Here is a 22147-nt window from a genome sequence, read left to right as displayed (position 1 = left end):
CCACCGTAAGTTACGGTAGGCTTCAGCAATCAATTTTTGTTTTCTTCATAACTTTCTCGTTTCAACTCCGTTTTCGCCTACGTTCTCGTAATTTCATCCTCTATCATGTTATCTTCTTAATTCTTCAATTCCAAAATTTTATTTTTTTCATTTATTCTCCGTCTTTTAATCTACAATCCAGTCGTGTCTATTCGAAGCTTTATTTCCATACTTTTAAGCTCTAACTGTACCTGAAACACAAGCAACCGTAGTTATCTAATTCAAGACAATTACATGATCAAATGAGGGATTCACTCGTCTTTTAACACACTTAAGGGTTGTCCTATGGACCACCCATCACATCCCCACACTTAACCGTTGCTTGCCCCAAGCAACCCATTACAAATCATTTTCAAAACAAGCGATCAATGTAAACCAAGCAAAAACAAACAATCCTTTTACTAACCCCTTTTTAACACCCAACCAATGCACCCCTCGCTATGTCTCTCATCTCGGCAACAAGTAAGCACTAGCAACTATGAGCTAGACACACAAAAGGCAAACGGGTGGTTCACAACTATAGGCTTGTACCTAAATCGGTCCTTCTCCTAACAAGTGCCAAACATGAATGCAAATCAAAGGGCTTTAAGGTTGTAACGTGGCTAGGTGTACGGGTAGGAAATGGAATATATATGTAGTAGCGAAGGACTTAACCCGGTCTTTTATTACACAATGAAACAAATAATAAACATGACATAACTTCTATACACAAGACAACTCAACATCACTTTTTTTTTCTTTTTCATTGCTTTTTCACTTTTTTCTTTTTTTTTTCATTTTTTTTTCAATCAAATATTCAACATAACACTATAACATATCTACACACTACTAAAACAACTACTAACACTATAAGACTGGGTTAAGTCGGGTAAATTTTTGGGAAACTAGCTAAGGGGTAACAAATGATCGGCTTTTAGGCACAAAATGGGCAACTAAATGTCCAAACCCCCGCCCCTCTCGCAACCATGCTCATATATATAATTAATGAGGTCCAACCCCCCCAAATCCCACACTCGCACTCACCAAGACGAGGCTACCTAGTTGCCCTTATCCTTTTTACATTCACATTCAACTAAGGACTCAAACCGTATTAAGGCACAAGTTCTTATGCACCCCCACCCGTTGCCACTCTCATCAAGACAAGTATTATTTATTTACATGTGTGGCTTCAACTCTCACCAAGAACAAAGGGTATTAAGGGTTGCCGGTGCATTATTTGGGGTTAATCCATGGTGTTCAAATTCTCACATTGTTTAGCTTGATTTAAAAATTTTCAAAAACCTCAAAATTTCTCCCCATCCCCACACTTGGGATACATTGACCCCAATGTACGGTTTTAGGAAGATTTGATCGCTTAACTCTTTAACATCACCCAAAAGCTGTTCAACTCAAACCACAAATTTCTTTTTGGTTTTTTTTATATATATAACTAAAAACACCACCAACTTTCACAATCCATAAACACATCAAACACATTAAACACCACCCATCCGCCCAACCGTAAACTTAAACATGAATATATACAAAGGTGCACAAAATGAGAACAAGACACAACCTGATTAGTAAATCAGCAGTGTTGGTAGTGATGCAGCTGCGGTAATCGGACCGGTTCATAAACATCTCTTGGATTCGCCGATATCTCAATGGGGATGTTGCCAAACATCCCCACACTTGAATCATGGCATCCACGAGGATTGAAACGTAATAACCTGCCAAAACACAAACACAACACCACAACAAAACCAAACAAAGCAAAACAAAACTAAACAAAACACAAATACAATACTCTACAACCTCGGGCTGCCTCCCGAGAGCGCTAAGTTTAAAGGTCTTCAGCCAGACCATACCTGATATGCGTTATGGTGGTCTTAATGCACACTTACCCGCAGCATTTCCAACAAATGCCCGGAAATTTACATGCCATCTCCATAGATTTGTCAGTATATTTGGCATCTTAAAGCTGCTCCTACGGGCTTTGCTAGTCCACTTCATGACATATACCTTAATGTCTGGTAGTTTCACCCTTCTCATCTTGTTCCTCGAACCCTCTTCCCCACACTTGTTAATTTGAATCATTGATATGGGAAGAGGTTCGGTGCACATATCCATCCCATCAGCCTGCTCTACCTCATAATCTGCACACATCATCTGATCTACAAGTGACTCTTCATCAGATAAAGGACTCATTGGTGTGGTATTATCCTCCACAACCTCCTCCTTCATGTGAGAATAATCTCTAATATCGTCAAGGAATGGTGAGAGGCATTCTTCTATCTCTATCTTCAATTTTAAAGTATGACACTTAGAAACCAAGCAGCTGATTCGGTCTACATCGGACAGGTTGGGTGTTGCTAAATATTGCTCGAGTTTGGACAAAGTTACTTCCAATACAGCAAGCTCTTTTTCCTCCTCGGTCTCATAAACATAAACACCCTCGGGCTCAGAATATTCTTCGGGATGATATTGTCGATATCCCTGATACGGTCTATAGATGCGCGCTTCCATCATCTTTTTATTCCAATACTTCGGGTTTTCCGAATACACCGGGCACACATCATAATCATAAGTGTGATCGCGACCGCAACAAAAACATAGACCATCCATCCTTGCCTCATAATAAACTTCCTCGTCCCGCTCGTATCCATATGAATAATAGTCATCCTCCATTTCTGATTCATAATCGTCAACGTATGATGGAGGTGGAAGCTGTGAAACATAAGACACCGGTTTTCCATGTGCCCTCCTGTGGTGAGCCTCGTGGCAACCAATACATGGATGTCGTGGACCCCCGCACAATCTACACGTAAATAAGCTGAAATTTGTGTAATGCCCTGTCATCCTGCACAACACAACTCAACTACCAAGTGCTAATCATGAACATAAAAGAAATCTTTTTGGTTTTTTTTTTTATTTTATTTTTTTTTTCAAACTAACACACAAGATAACACACGTTGCGCACTACTCCCCGGCAACGGCGCCAAAATTTGACGTGATGTCGCGGTCAAAATCAAATTTAATCCAATTACAACTAATTAGCTAGCGGTAAGTGGGTATCGAACACAGGGAGTTTGTGGAATATGTGTTATCTCGATGTATGTCTAACTTCACTAAAGTAAACTAAATTGAAAGAAAAATAAATTTCAATGTTTGGGTTGATTGGTTTTAATTAACTAAATTAAACTAAATTAGATTACAAATCAAGGTTAAGTTTTGTAACAAGATAAGAGGATAGTGATCATCCCGAGTTTCAGGTTTTAAGGGACAACTAACGTTCATGTTCAACTGGAAAGAACCACATAGACATGGCTCATGTAAGATCAATTGTTTGTGATGAAAGGGAACTAAGTACTCGGATTCCTAGAACGCGAGGTTGTTACCCGATGACCAATCAACACATATCCAACCCTAATCCCTCCCATGATATCTCGATTGCCAACGGCACCAAGAACGTATGGTTTAGAACTATGATCAAACATACATCAACAATTTACAAACAACCAATCAAACACCATAATAAACTAACAACAAATGCACAGTCTAATATTCCAGAAATTAAAGAACAAACATAATTGTCACAAATAAAACCTTACATCCGAGACGATCACCAAGCAAACCTAGCCGCTCATAGTGTTATGAACCATCATCACAATCGAACCTTTGTCCATTGGAATCAAAAACAAAGTCTTCATGTTTAGATCACTCAAGAACACCTTAGAACACCCCAAATTCGCCCCTTAGGAGTTACAAAACGAATGGGAATGATTAGATGATGAAAAGGCACCATAAACAACCTTAAATGAGGGAGTTACAAGTTTCACGCTGGCCTCCACCGTAAATTACGGTACCACCGTAAGTTACGGTGGCTTAAAATGGTTTACGGTGGAGTTAAACTGAGTTACGGCATCAATTTTTGTCAGAGTCTACCGTAAATTACGGTACCACCGTAAGTTACGGTAGGCTTCAGCAATCAATTTTTGTTTTCTTCATAACTTTCTCGTTTCAACTCCGTTTTCTTCACCGTTTTCGCCTACGTTCTCGTAATTTCATCCTCTATCATGTTATCTTCTTAATTCTTCAATTCCAAAATTTTATTTTTTTCATTTATTCTCCGTCTTTCAATCTACAATCCAGTCGTGTCTATTCGAAGCTTTATTTCCATACTTTTAAGCTCCAAATGTACCTGAAACACAAGCAACTGTAGTTATCTAATTCAAGACAATTACATGATCAAATGAGGGATTCACTCATCTTTTAACACACTTAAGGGTTGTCCCATGGACCACCCGTCAAGGATATGATATCCAGTGTTCCAGGGGTGGTTAAGCCTATTCCTGAAATTGCAGATGGGAGCCATAGGATATCTCGTTTTGCACCACCTATTTGTGATGCTGAGATACACAAGAGGTTCCAGATACCAACCATGAAGTTATATGATGGCTCCACAGATTTGAAGAACACATAGCTCAACACAGAGAAAGGATGGAGATTAACCCCATCCCTAAAAGGTTAAAGGAAGCATGTCTATGTAAGGGATTTGGATCCACACTCACAGGATCAGCTCTTAAATGGCTGCTAAGTCTTCCTCCCTACTCTATTACTTCATTTGCTAATCTAGTTAACCTATTTAATAACCAATTTTCTTGTAGTAGAAAGTTTGAACGATTAACTAGTGATTTGTATAGGATAACTCAAGGTCAAAATGAATCACTTAGAGATTATATCACTAAGTTTAGTAAGGAATCCTTAGATATCCCTAACCTGGATATAGCTACGGCTGTAGAAGCCTTTAAAATGGGTTTGCTTAGGGATTCATTATTCATGATGATCTTGTTATGACCCCATGCAGGAATCTCGATGAAGTAAGAACCAGGGCCCTTAGGTTCATTCGGTTAGAGGATGACAAAAGGATCCAGGAGAGACTAGCAGGATCCTCAAAACAGGAAAAGCAAGGATCCCCTTTCAAGAACAATAAGTTCAAATCCTACAACAAGTCTGATAACCAGAATGTGCATGCAGTGGAACAGGAAGAGGATGATGAGGATTATCCTCCAATCTCTGAATACTGTTTTTCTGTTGATAACAATGAACTGATTCTTGCAATGCAGAATTTAGGTGAGAAAGCTAGGTGGCCAAGAAAAAGTGATAAACCAGTTGCTACGAAAGACAAATCAAAATGGTGTGCTTACCACGAGGATTTTGGGCATCTCACTGAAGAGTGCATTGCACTAAGAAAAGAAATTGGTTACTTGTTAAGCAAGGGCCATTTAAAGGAACTTTTGGGACGAAAGAAGTCGAGAACCCATGATCCTGAAAGGATCCCAGAAAAAGCTCCAGCTCCTCCAGCAGATGCACAAGTTATAAACTTCATATCCAAAGGATCAGACATTTGTGGTACTTCCTTTTCAGCAGCCAAAAGACATGCCAAGGAAACCAAGATGGATAACGGAGATAGACCCATCCGAACGTCCAGTGTTACCAACGATAAAGTCATTACTTTTGATGAGGATGATCGTGTTGATATTCAGGATCCTCATCATGATGGTCTTGTTATCACTCTTTTTCTTTCTAACCATTTTGTTCGCAGATCCTTATAGATGGAGGAAGCTCTGTGAACATCATCCAGCTTGATGTCCTTAAGAAGATGAATATTCCTGAATCCGATATTATACCAAGATCCTCAGTGCTTGTGGGATTCAGTGGGGAGACCAAGAATACTCTAGGGGACATCAAACTCCCAATTTATATCGAAGGATTACATTCTTATCAAAAATTTTGTGTTATAGATTGCTTATCCTGTTGTAATGTTATCCTTGGCAGGCCTTGGATACATGACATGAAGGCAGTCCCATCCACTTATCATCAACGTGTAAAGCTTCCTAGTCCATGGGGGGGTGGTAAAAATTGAGAGCGATCAGCAAGAGGCTAAGAACTGCTACACTTCATCAATGAAACCAGCCTCAAGGCCTAGAGAGCAATAGCAATTAAAGTATCCTCCAAGGGATGTCTTGGAGGCAAGAGAGCAGGATGTAGAAGAAATCCTTATGGATCCTTATGATCCTAAATCCAAGATTTATATAGGATCAGGGATCCTTGGCAAAATAGAAGAGGATTTGGTATCCTTCCTCAAGAGAAGAAAATCTACCTTTGCATGGAAACACGAAGATATGACAGGTATATCTAAGGATATAATTACTCATAAACTTGGCATTGACAGGTCATTCAAACCAATCCATCAAAAGAGGAGGAAGTTTGCACCAGAAAGAAATGCCATTATCCAGGAGGAGGTAGAAAAATTACTCCGAGGAGGTATGATAAGAGAGGTTAAGTATCCAAGATGGTTGGCCAATGTGGTTGTTGTTCAAAAGAAAAATGGAAAGTGGAGGGTATGTATCGACTTTACTGATTTAAATAAGGCATGTCCCAAGGATCCTTTCCCATTACCCCACATTGACTCCATGGTGGATGCTACCGCGGGTCATGAACTGTTAACTTTTATGGATGCTTCATCTGGATTTCAACAAATTCAAATGGAACCATCTGATCAAGAGGATACAGCCTTTATGACCCCAACTGGTATTTATTGTTATATTGCTATGCCATTTGGACTAAGAAATGCAGGTGCAACTTATCAAAGGCTAGTCAATATGATGTTCAAGGATCAAATTGGACACACTATGGAAGTCTATATAGATGACATGGTGGTTAAGTCTAAAAAAGCTGAGGATCACCTTAAAGACTTGGAGGAAACATTCAATATCCTTGATAAATTTAATATGAAACTAAATCCTTCCATGTGTCACTTTGGTGTTAAAGCAGGTAAATTCCTAGGCTATATGGTGACTAAGAGGGGCATTGAAGCAAGTCCGGAGCAAATTAAGGCTATTGTGAACATTAAATCACCTGCCAATGCTAAGGATGTGGAAAGATTAACGGGCAAGATCGCAGCCTTAAACATATTCATATCCAAATCCTCAGAAAAGTGCAAGGAATTCTATGACATCCTGAGGAAAAACAAGAAATTTGAATGGACTGAGAAGCATGAAAGTGCCCTTAAAGCTCTTAAGGATTACCTATCCTCAGCCCCCGCTTTGATGAAACCAGAAAAGGGGGATATATTATCCTTATACCTAGCAGTATCCTTAAAAGCAGTAAGCGCGGTCCTTGTGAAGGATCACCAAGGTACACAACATCCTGTTTATTATGTAAGTAAGAGTTTGCTTGATGCTGAATTCAGGTATTCACATTTAGAAAAACTTATCCTTGCTTTAATCATGGCATCCACTAAATTAAGACATTATTTTGAAACTCATGCCATTATTGTGAAGACTAATTTTCCAATTAAGAATGTTCTCAGGAAACCTGAAATGTCAGGAAGGATGGCTAAGTGGGCAGTGAAGCTCAGTGCTTATGATATAAGATATGAGCCTAGAACCGCTATCAAATCCCAAGCCTTAGCTGACTTTGTGGCAGATTTCAATAGTGACTTGCAAAGGGAAGCTGAATTAGAAGTCCAACAGCTAGAGGAAACTAAGGATCCTTGGATACTCTTCACTGATGGAGCCTCTAATGTCAAAGGAACTGGGCTTGGAATACTACTAAAATCGCCACAGGGGGACATAATACCCCACTCTATAGCTTGTGAGTTCCAAACTACTAACAATGAGGCTGAATATGAAGCCTTGATAGCTGGTTTGCAAATTGCCAAGCATATGAGGATAAGGTATCTTGAGGTACATGTAGATTCATTATTAATCACTAATCACTTTAATGGATCCTATGCTGTTAAATGTGAAAAGCTAATCAAATACTTAGAGATAGTCAAAGAATCGGCACTCTCTTTTGTATATTTTAGTTTGACACACGTACCAAGAGAAGAGAATGTAGAAGCTGATGCACTGGCCAATTTAGGATCATCCTTGAAGATCCCAGAGGATATTAAAATCCCTATTATCCATATCCTGAATCCTGCTATTGAGGATCATGTGGCTATGGAAATAGGAGAGGATTCTGCAATCATACCTAGTGATGCTCCGCAATCAGGATCCTGGATCCTCCCAATTATGAGATATATCCAACACGGAGAGATCCCTACAGGAGAAAACCCCAGAGCTTTCAAAATTAAGGTATCTCAATTTACAATATTGAATAACATGTTATACAAATGATCTCTTGCAGGACCATATCTAAGATGTATCGAGGATCCTGAAATCCAAGAAGTTTTAAAGGATCTCCACGAAGGAGATTGTGGAAATCACACTGGGGGAAGGGCATTATTCTCAAGGATCCTGAGGACAGTGTACTATTGGCCTACTATGAAGAAGGATGCTGTGAATTATGCTAAAAGATGTGATCCTTGTCAAAGACATAGTAATATCCTTCATCAACCAACTGAACTTTTGCATCCTATATCCTCCTCTTGGCCATTTATGAGATGGGGAATGGATATAGTTGGTAAGCTTCCTAAGGTACCTGGTGGAAAAGTATTCATGCTTGCTATGACTGATTACTTCTCCAAGTGGATAGAGGCTAAAGCCTTTGCTCAAGTCAGAGAGAAAGAAGTGATATCCTTTATCAAAGAAATATTATTACTAGATTTGGTATCCCTTCTGAAATTGTATGTGATAATGGGTCCCAATTTATTGGGAGTAGAACTACTAACTTTTGTGATAGCTGGGGGATTAAGATGATAACATCAACACCAGTCCACCCACAAGCTAATGGCCAGGCAGAATCATCCAACAAGATCATCATCAACAACTTGAAAAAGAAACTTGGATCCAAGAAAGGGAAATGGGCAGAAGAGCTACCTTATGTATTATGGGCTGATAGGACAACTCCCAAGAATGCTACTGGTCAAACTCCATTCTCTTTGGTATTTGGAGCAGAATCGATGATCCCTACAGAAATGGTGGTTCCTACTACAAGAACAAGTATCCGTGATCCTGAAGGAAATGCTGAAAACTTGGTTCAAGACCTGGATACTATAGAAGACCAGTTATCAACAAAGGATGGTCGGAGCTTACAACAAGAATGTCAGGATCAGGAAATTCCAAGTTGGTGATATGGTATTAAGGAAAGCATTTCAGAATACCACCAATCCTGCTGATTAAAAGTTGGCACCAAAATGGGAAGGCTCTTATTTGATTGAAGCTGAAGCAGGAAAGGGGGCATATCGTTTGCTGACAATGGAAGGCGATTTGCTACCAAGAGCTTGGAATGCTGTCCATTTGAAAAGATACTTCATGTAATAAGGATCCGTGATCCTTAGCCAATGATTATCCTTGAAGGATCCTTGATCAATGAAGGATCCTCGTTATGGTAATAATTTAACCTCAAACTCTTTAACTTTTTATATATCATATACTTAAGGATAAGGATCCTGTATCCTTTATCCTCCTTTCACTTGTTTCTAAGTTTCGCAGAAGGTTTAAGTATCCTTGGCAGAGGATAAGTCTCCACAGAAGTATCCAGTTATTTGGGCTTGACCCCAGTTTTTTGGGCTTGACCCCAGTTATTTGGGCTTGACCCTAGTTTTTTGGGCTAGTCCCCAGTTTGGGCCTGTCCCCAGTATCGCCAGCAGCGCACGATGATCCTGGTACAGTTCATGGCAATGGGACCAGTACTCGCTTTAGGGGCTGACAATTTCATTGTACTGGCTGTATCCGGGATCCTACGTATAATGGTAGACGTACCATACATCCGTTCCTAAGGTTTCTAACGTTTTCACGTTAGCTAAGGTTTTGGCATTTTCATGTCACTAAGTTTGGATAGTTGCCAGTGAGGGCCATACTCCAGTTTACACAAGATCCTTTGGGCTTGTCCCCAGTTATCCTTTGGGCTTGTCCCCAGTATATTGGGCTTGTCCCCAGAATTGTTGGGCTTGTCCCCAGTCACTAACTTGTCTTATGTGTTGGCTTAGTCCCAAGTTATATTCTATTTCAGGTTTTTGAAGTTAAACAAGCAAGGATCCTTGATCCTTACCTTCCACTAAGGTTTGACTTTTTTGATTATCCTGATCATAATTAAGGAGTTAGGATTCTAACTTGGATCCTCAGGTATGATCCTCAAATTACTTTGATTTTATCATTTATATAAGTGACCCTTATTCTTTGACAACAGACCCAATGATCCTAAAACGGCATAACCTTTCTAAAGTTTTTCGACTATAGGATATTTGATCCTGGATCATATCCTAAAATTCTTAAACATAATTTATTTAACTTTTCTTATTCAAACAAAGTATATAACAACACAGGATAAGTCAAAAAGTTAAAAGTTTTATTTATTCACAAAATGTTCAACCCTTTAAGGTTGTCAAAATTGCCAACCCACATTTCTACCAGCAAAACGTGGCCCGTCCACATGGGTTGGCAAAGGGTGTCCATTGTTCATGTGGCCATAACAGTGCAGGAAATTAAAGGCGGCAGGATAACAAGTGGCTTCATCCGCCAAACAGAGGATCCCTCCACCACCTATTATCCTACCTATTGTCTGAGGATCCTTGATCCATAAACCTAGTAACTGTTGTTCAAAATACAACCCATCATTGTTCAACAAAACATCACAACCAAAACAAACTACCAAACTTAAAAAAATGGGCTCCGGCTATGTCTAGAAGTGTCCATCATCGCCCATTCATGCAGCTTACACCTTCGCTGCATCACCTTCACCAGCTCCACCTGCTTCTCCACCCTGATCCTTGCCGCTGTTGGTCGCCTCAATTGCCAGAACCTCGTCAGCCTCTTCTTCATCCTCCAACTCAGCCAGCCTAGCTTTCCTGCCCTCCATGTCCCAGTTGCTCCTGTCAAAATTAGGATCCTGAGCTTCTTGGGCCATCTGCAACTTGGTTTTATACATGGCAATGGCAGCGGAGACTTTAGCATCCTCCATGATCTCGTGCTTCTCATAGTCAGCCTCGATCTGAGCTTTAACCGCTTGAGTTTTGACATCGTTGAGGTCCTTTTTGAGGGAGGCAATCTTGTGATCCTTGAGCACTGCCACTTGTTGAAGGTCTGAGTATTTCTCTTCCAGCTCTTCAACGTTCCCAACGTAGTCCAGGATTTCAGCAAATTTCTGCAAAAGAGAAGATACAATTCAGGATCCCTTACTGTCAGTATGGAAGGATCATGTACCAGAATCACATTTAAGGATCAGTTATTCTTACATCAGCAACGTATTCCTCGAATTGATGCTGGATCAGAGGAATGCCTTCAAGGGTACTTGCAGCCTTTCTCTTCTTTCCACCTCTTCCCTTTGAAGTGGTTGCTTTGGCGACTATGACGGAGGGGCTAGCAGCAGACTTTTTCTTTCCAGACCGGACGGTGTCGAGATCAGTGACGCTAAAGCGAGAAGCAGACTTTGATGACTTTCCAGCACCTACACACCCAAAACAGATAAGTATCCTTATCCTATTTCTATTTAACTATTTATTTAAACATTTAATTGTACAAAAAACAGGATACTTACTTGACATTGTTACGGAACCTGAGGATACTTCTTGAGAATCCTTGGTAATGGCTTGAAATGACCTTGTTGCAGGATCAAGTTTTCTGAAAGCAGCAAGCCTCTCCTTGGTGGCAGGTGATGGTATAATGTGTGAAACAGAAATAGCTGCACAAAAGAAACGAAAACATGTTAGTGATCCTCACCAGAAGCAGGCTTATTTGGTGATCCTTCTAAGGATCCTCTATCCTACCATGGGTAGCCCACTTCCTTAGCAAATCCTTCCCGTTTGGAATGGTATCCCTCCTGACAAAGAAGAACCTCCTTTTCCAGTTGGTATCATTCTTCGTGGTTTGAGGATGGGGTGTTCTTCAAAAGGTTTGTGTTTGAGTAAATATCGGTGGGATCCGTGGCTCACTAGGTTGTACATCTCTGCCAACTCCGACATTCCCAGATCAATGCCTTCTTGCTCAATGATCCTTTCAAGGGTGATCAAGACCCTCCATATCATTGGCATAGCTTGAATATAGGAGATGCCAGTGAGGTCAAAGAAAGATTGGGTGAATTCAGGGAAAGGATATGTGTAACCTATTGTGAATGGAGTGACCGGGAAAGCTACCCAAGTTTCAGACACGAAATCGCTCAGAGTGGTGGGGTCAAAGGTTTTGAAAACGGTACTCGCCGGAAAACAATGACGGATTCTGTCTATTTGTGCATCAGTGAAGCAGCAGCGTTCTTTCATGGAATCTTTGATGATCCCCTGGTTTTTAAGAGGACTGTCTTTTGTGTGATCCTTAGCCGGGGAGGATCTTAGCATCATTTTAGTCATGATGGTAGAGAAGAAGATGAACAGAAAAGAAAACGTAAAGGGAGAAAAGGAAGAGAGATACCTGCTTGATCTTCGAATGAGGATTTAAAGGGAGTCTTTCTCGAATTTAAATGCAAATTGATCTCTATCCCTAACTTCAATTTATAATAATGATCTTGCAGGGTAGTCACCTCAGTAACGTCGGGATGGTAACGGCTAGTCCGCTTACAACGGCTAGTTATTTATTGATTCGTTGCAGATAAGAACAGAAAATACAACTCGTTATTTACACTTTTACTCCTTGTATTTTGGGGGCAATTGTTAGGGGAAGATTTTCCTGTGATCAGTGATCCTCAATTGCTATCGGGTTTAAGGATCCTTAATTCTGTCTGAATTAGTGATCCTCAGAGAGTATTGTAGGATCAGGGTCCAGGATCATTATAGGGATCCTTACACTAACGATTGTCTACTTTGAATATGGGATTATTTTGCAGGAGTACGTGCTTGGACTTAGTCATGACGATATTCCTGGAGCATATTCTCTTTTATTCCGCACGTGCTTGACCATGGTGAACGTTATAGAGATCGTGGGGAGAGGGCATGATTTGCGGATAGTTAGTTATTTAGATATTTACTAGATTTAAAAGGGGATAGCGAGCTAGATTAGAACACTTGGCTATTTTTGGCTAAAACACACACACTCATACTGCTCTCATAAGTTTACAACACTTTGCTCGGCGATTACACACCATTGTTACACATTTCACTCTAGTGATCCTTGTAACTAGCTCGCTATCATCCGAAGTTGTAACACACATTTTATTTTATTTAAGTTGGTGATCAGTAGTTTCCATCACCCGAGTTTTTTATGCCGGAGATCAACTCTTGATCAAGGGCTTTCTCCTCGTATAAATCTCTGTGTCACTTGTTCATTGCATTTCTGAGTGATCTTTAATATTGTTCATTGATTCAAGCATCATACCTCACATATAAAGATTTGGTTGCATTATCCTTGTGTGATTTTTGACCAAAACAGAAGTGTTGTACGTAAACCAGAGTGTAAAAGGTGTTTCTAAAAATAAGTTCAATACCCCTTTAATCTTAGCTAAAAATATCCTAACTAACTATCCGAAAAATCTGCCCATCACCCACGATCACCACTAATGGTAACTAGCTCGTGCACATGTTGAAAATGTAGAGCATATTCCCCTGTAATCTCGCATGGAATAAGTCTTCTTCGAAACATACCTGCAAAACAAGCCAAAAGGAGATGGAAACAATTGTTAAGTTAGAATAATAATGAGGATCCTGTATTCTTATCCCCGCAGCTTCTCCTGAGGATCCTTAATTCAAACTGAACTGAGTATCCATGATCCATGCTACACTTGAGGATCCGTGATCCACGGGCTATGAAATTCTATCCCTAATTATTATTATTATTATTATTATTATTATTATTATTATTATTATTATTATTATTATTATTATTATTATTATTATTATTATTTCAATGCTATAAATAAGTAACAACTTTTAGCTTTGGTTGGTTATACTATAGGCTTTGGGTGTTTTCCAAAAAAAAAAAAAAAAAAACTTGATTTTTTATTCATAACCCAAAAGTTATTACCTTTTGTAATTTTAACCTCACATAATTTGAGTTTTTTTAATTTTAACCCAAAACTTTTCATTGTTTGCAATTTAACCTCACTACTTTTTACTTTCAACTTTTGTCCCCTATCATTTTCATCTTTCGGAAATATTCCTTTTACGTTTCGTTTTAAATTTTTCGAGTTAGTACGACGCAACGTACATGTGTGGTTCAACGTTTTTATGTTTAGTTAAAAATTTTGCGAGTTAACATGGCGCAATGTGCATGTGTGGTTCAACGTTTATACGTCTATTTTTCATGTTTGACAGGTTCGTCGCAACACGCGGTTCCTAGGTCAAGTCAGTGTTGGTGGTCGCTGGCGGTGGTGTGACATTGGTACTATTTAGCATGGTTTTACGCCCCGTCGCAAGCGGGGGTGCTTAATTCTGGTTTAAACTATTGTAAAAAAATTGCAATTTCTTTAGAAATATAACAAAATTAAAATAAAAATTTAAGGCATACTATTTTTAAAAAATAATAAATTTGCAATTTCTCTAGAAATAAAGAAAAATTATTTAAAAGATGGACGCACATGGCGATTTAGCTATTTGAAGGATCAAGTTACTATCTTGGAACAAAAATGTCATGAGGGACTCATCACGCTTACAACCAGAAACTGCAAAATGTGCATCCATTTTTTTTTCCTTTCTGAACACATCAATTATTATTTTTCCATCAGACCCATGCCACTACATATACTCACCAGCTTTCCTAAATTTATATTCTTTATATTCATTACTCTCAGTATAAGTGTATGCAGATGTTATATAATAATTGCTTATTTAAAGGGTTGTGTAACAAAGCAGTTGAATTTATTTCTGGGTTTTGTTCATAACTGGTCAAACTCTAATGGGTTGGAGGCAGATTGACTGTAAACCAAAGTCTTAGGTCTCATTGATTTATTTGTTGATGGGTCTGTTTTCTTGCTCGTTTAAAGTTATTTTAATGCCAAAAAATTGTAAATTATTACCCCAATTAGGGGTGTTCAAATTCGGATAATTCGCTTTTCGGATATTCGAATATTGACATCCGAAATCGGATATCCGAACTTTTGGATTCGGATTCGGATATCCAAACGGATAATCCGAAATAAAAAAAAAACAAAAAATCCGTTTTCCTGCGTAAATCAAAAGTGAACCTGTGTTTGGTGAAAACTCGAATACGAAATATCTACTTTTCCAAGTTTATAACATCTAAACATTCATTAAATAACCATTCAAACTTAAACACTTCAATTCAAAGTTTCAAACAACCACAAATTCAAAACAATACAAAGTTTCAAACAAACCACAAACATTCAAAAAGATAACATAATCTTCAAAACATAACATAACATATATCACTTATGTGTTTTTGGTTATTGGCTATTTGGGTTTAATATATTAATATAACTCTATTTTTTTTATTTTTTAAGATTTTGGATTTGGATAATCGGATTATCCGAAAATTTCTAAAATTAACATCCGAATCCGAAATTTCGACTTATCCGATTTTTGGATATCTGAAATTTCGAATATTTCGGATTCGGGTTTTTGGATATTTCGGATTCGGTTTCGGATTCGGATGTTTTTGAATACCCCTAACCCCAATATCATATATTTCATAAAAAAACAAAGTCTATATATCAACCTAATCCTTATATGTTGCAGCTAATATAGAGAAAATGTGTAAGCATTTAGAATTTCTCCTCTTTATCACCTTTCAATTTGGTAATTTGTTATTTGCTCCTTTTTTAAGCATGTGATTATGAGGTATTTGGAATATATAACAATCCTGTTTTAAAATAGGATAAATGAATGTGGTTAGGTTTCGGCACTATTTGTTTCAGCTATTAATGGGCTTTTAATGGTTCAAATGCTGCAGGAGCATTCGTTAGTCCAAATGGCATGACTGTAAACTCGTAGTAACCATACCTAGTCCTGAAAGCAGTTTTAGGTATGTCTTCTTCTTGTGCCTTCAATTGATGATATCCGGAACACAAGTCTATTTTAGAGAAGTATCTAGCTCCTTGAAGTTGATTGAAAAGATCATCAATCCTAGGTAATGGGTATCGATTCTTAATTGTAACCTGATTCAATTCCCTATAATCGATACACATTCGCATTGAACCATCCTTCTTTTTCACGAACAACACTGGTGCTCCCCAAGGGGATGAACTAGGTTGTATGAATCCTTTGCCTAACAATTCGTCTAACTACTTTTTTAGTTCTAACATTTCTGTGGGTGCTAACCGATAGGGTGCTTTAGCTATTGGTGTAGTTCCAGGAATTAGATGAATTCTAAACTCTACTTCTCTATCTAGTGCTAATCCAGGTAGCTCTTCTGGAAATACATCAGAGTATTCTGATACTACCGGGATTTCCTTAAGTTCCTTACTTTTAGTGTTAATGATTACCGAAATCATATACACTATTCCTTGTTTTCATTCATAACTAGCAACTTTCATTACTGAAATGAACTTCATTGGTTTACGTGGCTTATCTCCTGTAACCACAATTACCTCTCCTGCGGGTGTATGAATTTCTATGGAATTCTTATCACAGAGGATTCGAGCATGGTTGGCTACTAACCAATCCATTCCTAATACGACATCGAATCCTGCTAAATTCATAGGTAGAAGGTTTGCAGAAAATTTATGGCCTGAGAGTTCTATCTTTCCTTCTTGGAGAATCTTATCTATATTAACAGAATTTCCATCTGCTGTTTCTACCGTATAGATCTGCCTAAGTTTGATTAAAGGTTGCTTAAGAGCTTGGCAGAAAGAAGTATTTATAAAACTTTGGTTTGCACCAGAGTCAAATAACACTTTTGCGTAAACATCGTGTACCAGAAACGTACCAGCTATCACATCCGGAATCAGATCTGCTTCTTGTGTCGTCAGCTGGAAGGCTCTTGCGTTCTTCTTATTTGTTCCTTCGGCAGGTTTGGCCTTGTTGTCAGTTGGCTTAACTACCTTTGGGCAATTTGGTTTAATATGCCCGGCTTCCCCGCAGTTGTAGCAGATCATCGTCTTTCTCCTACATTCTTCTTCTTGGTAACCCGATCTATTGCAGAAATTGCAATATTCCTTGCATTTTCCAAGATACTTCTTTTTACAGTTACTGCAAAACGGAGCGGTGGAGGATTGCCCAGTTCCCTTTTTCCTGAAGTTACTATTAGGGTTACCCCCACGAAACCCTTGGGTAATCTTCTGGGCCAATTCCTTTTTCCGGTTCTCTTCTCTTGTGCGTACCAGCCCGTCGGTCAAGGTATTGGCCAATTCAACCGCATCGTCAATCGTGTGGGGTCTCGCAGCTTTGACTATGTCACGAATTTCGCTAATTAGTCCCCATATGTAGCGATAAATAAGCACCGGTTCCGGCGAGGCCAGAGTCGGTACCATTCTAGCATACTCGAATAATTTCGAAGTATACCCTCGACAATCAACATCCACCATCCGGTGGTTCAGGAACTTATTTGTCATTTGTTCCTTTTCATAGGAGGGACAAAACTTTCTTTCTACTAATTCCTTGAATTCCTCCCAACTCATGGCATAAACCACGTTACTTCCCTTAGCTTGTAGCACCGTATTCCACCATTCTAATGCCTCTTCCTTGAAAAGGTGGGATGCATACATAACCTTGTCTTCCTCAGCGCATTTACTTATTTTAATTACTGCTTCAGTCTTTTCTAACCAACGTAATGCGGCCCTCGTTCCTTCATTGCCTGCAAATTCGACTGGCTTACAGGCAAGAAATTCTTTGTAAGTGCAACCAGGTGTTGCAACTTTCATTTTCTTAAGGAAAGGGGCTTGAACCATATTATTATTATTACCGCCGCCTGCATTCACACTGTTACTGAAATTATCATCGCGAGTGCGTTTGCTATGGTTGGCTTGAGAAGGTTCAGCAGGATTCTTAACGGCAGCGACGATTGCCGGGATAGCATTGGCTATTCCCTGGGCAACGATATTTTCTATATCTTGTCTATTAAGAAAATGGTCTTCATTATTGGGTTCAGATTGATTAACTTCATTTGCCGGTTGATTTTCTGCGTTTTCCATCTGAATAATTAACAATATGTATAAATTATTATTATCACAAAATGGATAGCAATTAAACACAATAAGGCAATCACAACACAAAACACGTATAGCCAAAATCGTCGACCTTTCGACATTTATATTTATATAATATTTATGCATCAATACACACCAGATATTTACAGATGCTTTATTTTAACAGTATTATACAATATTATATATATATATATATTATTTTTTTATTTTTTTCCCACATATTATTATTATTATACAAAAACTTTTTAACTACTGTTAACTGGCTTCTCAGAAGCGACGCTCCCTCTCGTCGTACTTCCACGTGATGTTTTCCCCCACTTCCAGGATCTGATTTCCCGCATCCACCAGTTCCTCGCCGTAGCGGCGTAATTCGGCAACGTTCTCCGAGCTCATAGGTGGGAAAGGTGTAGGTTCAGGATCAAACTGGGGAAAATATACATTTGGGTTATTCATAAAATTTTGAAAATGCCAGTCGCTCGTCCACCATTCTTCCAACTGCCCAGTAAAAGGTTGAGGGTTGACAATAGGGTTCGGAATAGCAGGTTCCAAATTAATTGGAAGTTCTGATTAGGCGGGGAAATTGAAAAGGATTGCGTCAGCCGGTCCGATGAGGTCACAGTTTGCAAGTTTTCTATCCAATTCTTCCCAAGGTGGCAACTCTTGGACTTGACTAGAGCTTTCCCCTACTTCCCTTCCTTTTCCCTTCGGATCCTCCGTCTTTTTCACCTTTTGGGCAGCGGGCTTCTTCATTCGTCCTCGTTTCCAGTCCAGAAGTCTTCTCCTCTTCTTAGCTTTGGGTTTCTCCTGAGTTTGGGCCTGAAACACTAGTGGCTCCTCGGTATCTGCCTGATAGCCAGACTGGGTTCCTGTTGTATCCATATCAGTTGTATGGATTGTAAAGTTTCGGAGTGTTTCCGACAGTTCATTCATGATGTTAGCACACATGAAGAAACACACAAAATTTCAAATTAAAATTTTATTTATTGTAAATTAAATTTTCACAGAATCACAAAATGGCAATCTGAAAAATTAAGTATTTCTAAATACTTTGGCTTAAATCAGTGGCTCTGATACCACCTTTTTCTGTCACGACCCCCGGCCCAGTTTCCTGGTTCGAATGCCGCGCGACAAAAACCCGTGGTATTAGTATTTAATTTGGCAACGGAAATTTTTAACAGGATCATTTAAACTGAAAACACCCCTTTATTTTATTTCAAGTTTCGGGACAAACCCCGTAATTTACAATAAAGGAATTTCACTGGGAAGTCCCATGTTTACAAAAACATGTTTATTTATTTACTGAGTCATTTTATCCAAGCTGGTAGTGCTACACGGCACTTTTCCTGGTTCACAGTAAATCACCTGAAACATGTTTAAAAAGATTTTATCAGCGGGGAAATACTGACGAGTCATTCAATTTGCACAAAATGACACATTGTTACAATTTACAGCATTAAGAGTTTTCACATTTGCCCCTATCTTATAATTAGCTAGTTCAGTTGTCACTCGACCGTATCTATGACTGTGGACATATCACTAATTCGGCTCGCCCACCTAAAGTGATAAATCATTAGTAGTATTGTGCACATACCCCCACTTACTGCCAGTAATTAAAGATTAGGAAAGACTTAATCACTGCAAAATATAACTGGAAAACATTTAGGGTTTTGCAAACAGTTTGGTAAAAAGAGAATGACTCACATTACAAGTTTAGTTGGATAGAGTTTTGCCTACTGATTAAGCCTGGTAACCTAGTTAAATAATGCAAACGAAACTAGGTTAGTAACTTAATACAACATTTACGATAAATTCACGAAATCAAAACCCTCACGACGAATGACAAAGTATAGCCCGAATTCAGGCAGCACTTAAACATCCATCGGATCGGTTTCAATCGATCGGACATTGTATCGTAGCAGTGATCGAGTTATTACCCTGTGATCGTAGCAGCGTTTCGACACTTAAACACTCGATTTTTAGCAGAATGTCACATTTTTTGAAAGAAATTTCGAACAAACGGTAATGGCCATGCAACGTCCAATTTATAGCAAAATTTTAGCGTTGTCGCGGCCTGCGAAGGCCCTAAGGCCGGCTTACGCGCCCCGCGAGGGCCACCCTAGCTACGGCTAGGGCTGCCGTGTCATGGCCTAGGTCTGCCACGTGTCTGACACGTGGACTTGATCGTTATCCGGAGCTTTGCCAAGCTGTCGCGCCCCGCGAAGACTCTCCTTAAGTCTTACGTGGCCCGCGACAGATTAATAAATTTGGATTTTCTTATTTTTCATAAAGATTAGGGTTTTAGGGTTTCGGGTTTCTACTTACGGAGTGTTTTGGGACATTTTTGCAGGTCCTTACAGCTTATATACGAAATGTGAGTTTCTATTTTATCCTTTATGTTAAACCTTAATGGTGTACTACTATCATCACTTTTGTTGCGATTTACTTTGCTGAATACTCCTACAAATGCACAAGTTGAAGTGGATTCTTCCCTCGGGTGTTGCTCCTAATATTTAGAATATTTTCTTCTCTTAATTTTTTAGGTGCATTTTTTACTTTTGTTTGGTTTTTGTTATGTTTTTTTAATAATATTGAGAATGCTTTATTGTCCACAGGATTTTTTATGATGTTATCATATGTATAGTAAGGGCATTCTTATTTTAACAGTCCGAATAATTATATTGTGCTTAAGAACTAGACTCATGGTTATTTCAGCTTCTACAAATTCTTGAGGTGCATTTTTCTACTTTTGTGGCAGGAGGAAGGCTACATGCGGTGTCAACGAGGGTGTCCAAAGGGCTAATCCTGGATTTTTTATGTTAAAAAATGTAGTAAAACTGGAAAATGTGTGCTGGTACTTACGAAAGGGCAAAATCGCGAGTATCCAAAGGGCTAATCGAAAGTTTGATTGCCATACTGCAACCTTGAGGTTGTCACTGGTCAGTTTAAAAGTGTCATTCATTGTTATGTTGAATATTATTTGAACTTTGACAATTCTTGTGGATATAATTTGAACAACTTCTGATTGTTGGTGTTGCTGGACAGATATGAGCATGCAACAGGCACAGGCAAAGTACTAATGTTTATTTGCTGGCTTTAAACCTTACTAGAGGAATCCCATTAACCCCTAGAGAGAAGCAAAACCACGCTAAAGATTCTCAACCCACCCGCACCATGAAGAACATGAAATCTGTACAAATCTTGATCAATATTGATCCATCTATAATGATAAAGTTAATAATCAAATTGAAATGCATATACTTATATACGCATCTTGAAAATGTAAAACAAAAACACATAGATATAAGCCAGTGAGCGAACATCAGAATTACTTTGAATTGAGAACTATAAGTATATTGCTGGTGGTTTATTGATGTCTAAATTTAGTTCTTAGTTTTCGTGGTTTGTTGATTTTGCAGCTGGTGGTCAAGGTATTGATGTTTTGATGAATGTGGAGCACTCAAGTTGACCTCTGGTTGCCTCAAAGCTGGCCCCTGGCATGTCCGATATGTTTTCCTTTTGTTCACATGTTTGTGGTATGGTTTCTTTATTTGGGGTGGTCATTTTGGCCCATTTACTTTTGAATGGGTCGATTCGGGTTATCCTGTCTAACGGGTCACCTAAAGCCTGTAATTTATTACATACAAAATTGTACATTCTTTGTTCAAAGATTTAGATTATTAAAGTTAGGGGTGTCAATTATGTCGGGTTGTGAGTTAGTGGGTTGAATTGTGCAACCCGAATACGACCCCCCCTTTTTATTCATGCCAAGTATTTTAAACCTTACTCAGACACACGTAAACCCCGGTCACCCCGAACATGACCTGTTTAACCTGTTTTACTAGAATTCATTTGGATTTTGAGAATCATACACATGCCCTAATAATTATTCACATGAGGTTGTTATCAATTTATTACAAATAATAATTAAGCATTTCATTTGCTATTACCATAACATGAAAGTTATTTGAGGATCAGGCCCATTGTTTAATAAGATGCCTTTTTTTGAGAATCACATCTGGTTTAAAACTATGGACTATCATAATAGTTATGAAGCATTTAACATTTTTTATTGGTAAAATAATAAGAACTTAATCATTAATAATATTGAGATTTGAGATTAGGAACTAGAAAGAGTCGATTGAACATGAAGAGT

The 22147-nt window shown here is 38.7% G+C and overlaps 1 long non-coding RNA gene across 1 annotated transcript; it reads left to right on the top strand.

Annotated features, from left to right (window-relative positions):
• Positions 1–20701: 20701 nt before the first annotated feature.
• Positions 20702–21634, top strand: LOC118489268. Its single transcript, XR_004886956.1, has 3 exons — positions 20702–20930; positions 21037–21183; positions 21411–21634. It is a non-coding gene; the product is annotated as an uncharacterized LOC118489268 (long non-coding RNA).
• Positions 21635–22147: the final 513 nt, after the last annotated feature.

Source organism: Helianthus annuus, chromosome 17 (genome assembly GCF_002127325.2).
Source record: "Helianthus annuus cultivar XRQ/B chromosome 17, HanXRQr2.0-SUNRISE, whole genome shotgun sequence".
Classification (NCBI taxonomy): domain Eukaryota; kingdom Viridiplantae; phylum Streptophyta; class Magnoliopsida; order Asterales; family Asteraceae; genus Helianthus; species Helianthus annuus.
Note: the sequence above shows the minus strand (reverse complement) of the source record. Positions and strands in the feature narration are given on the sequence as shown.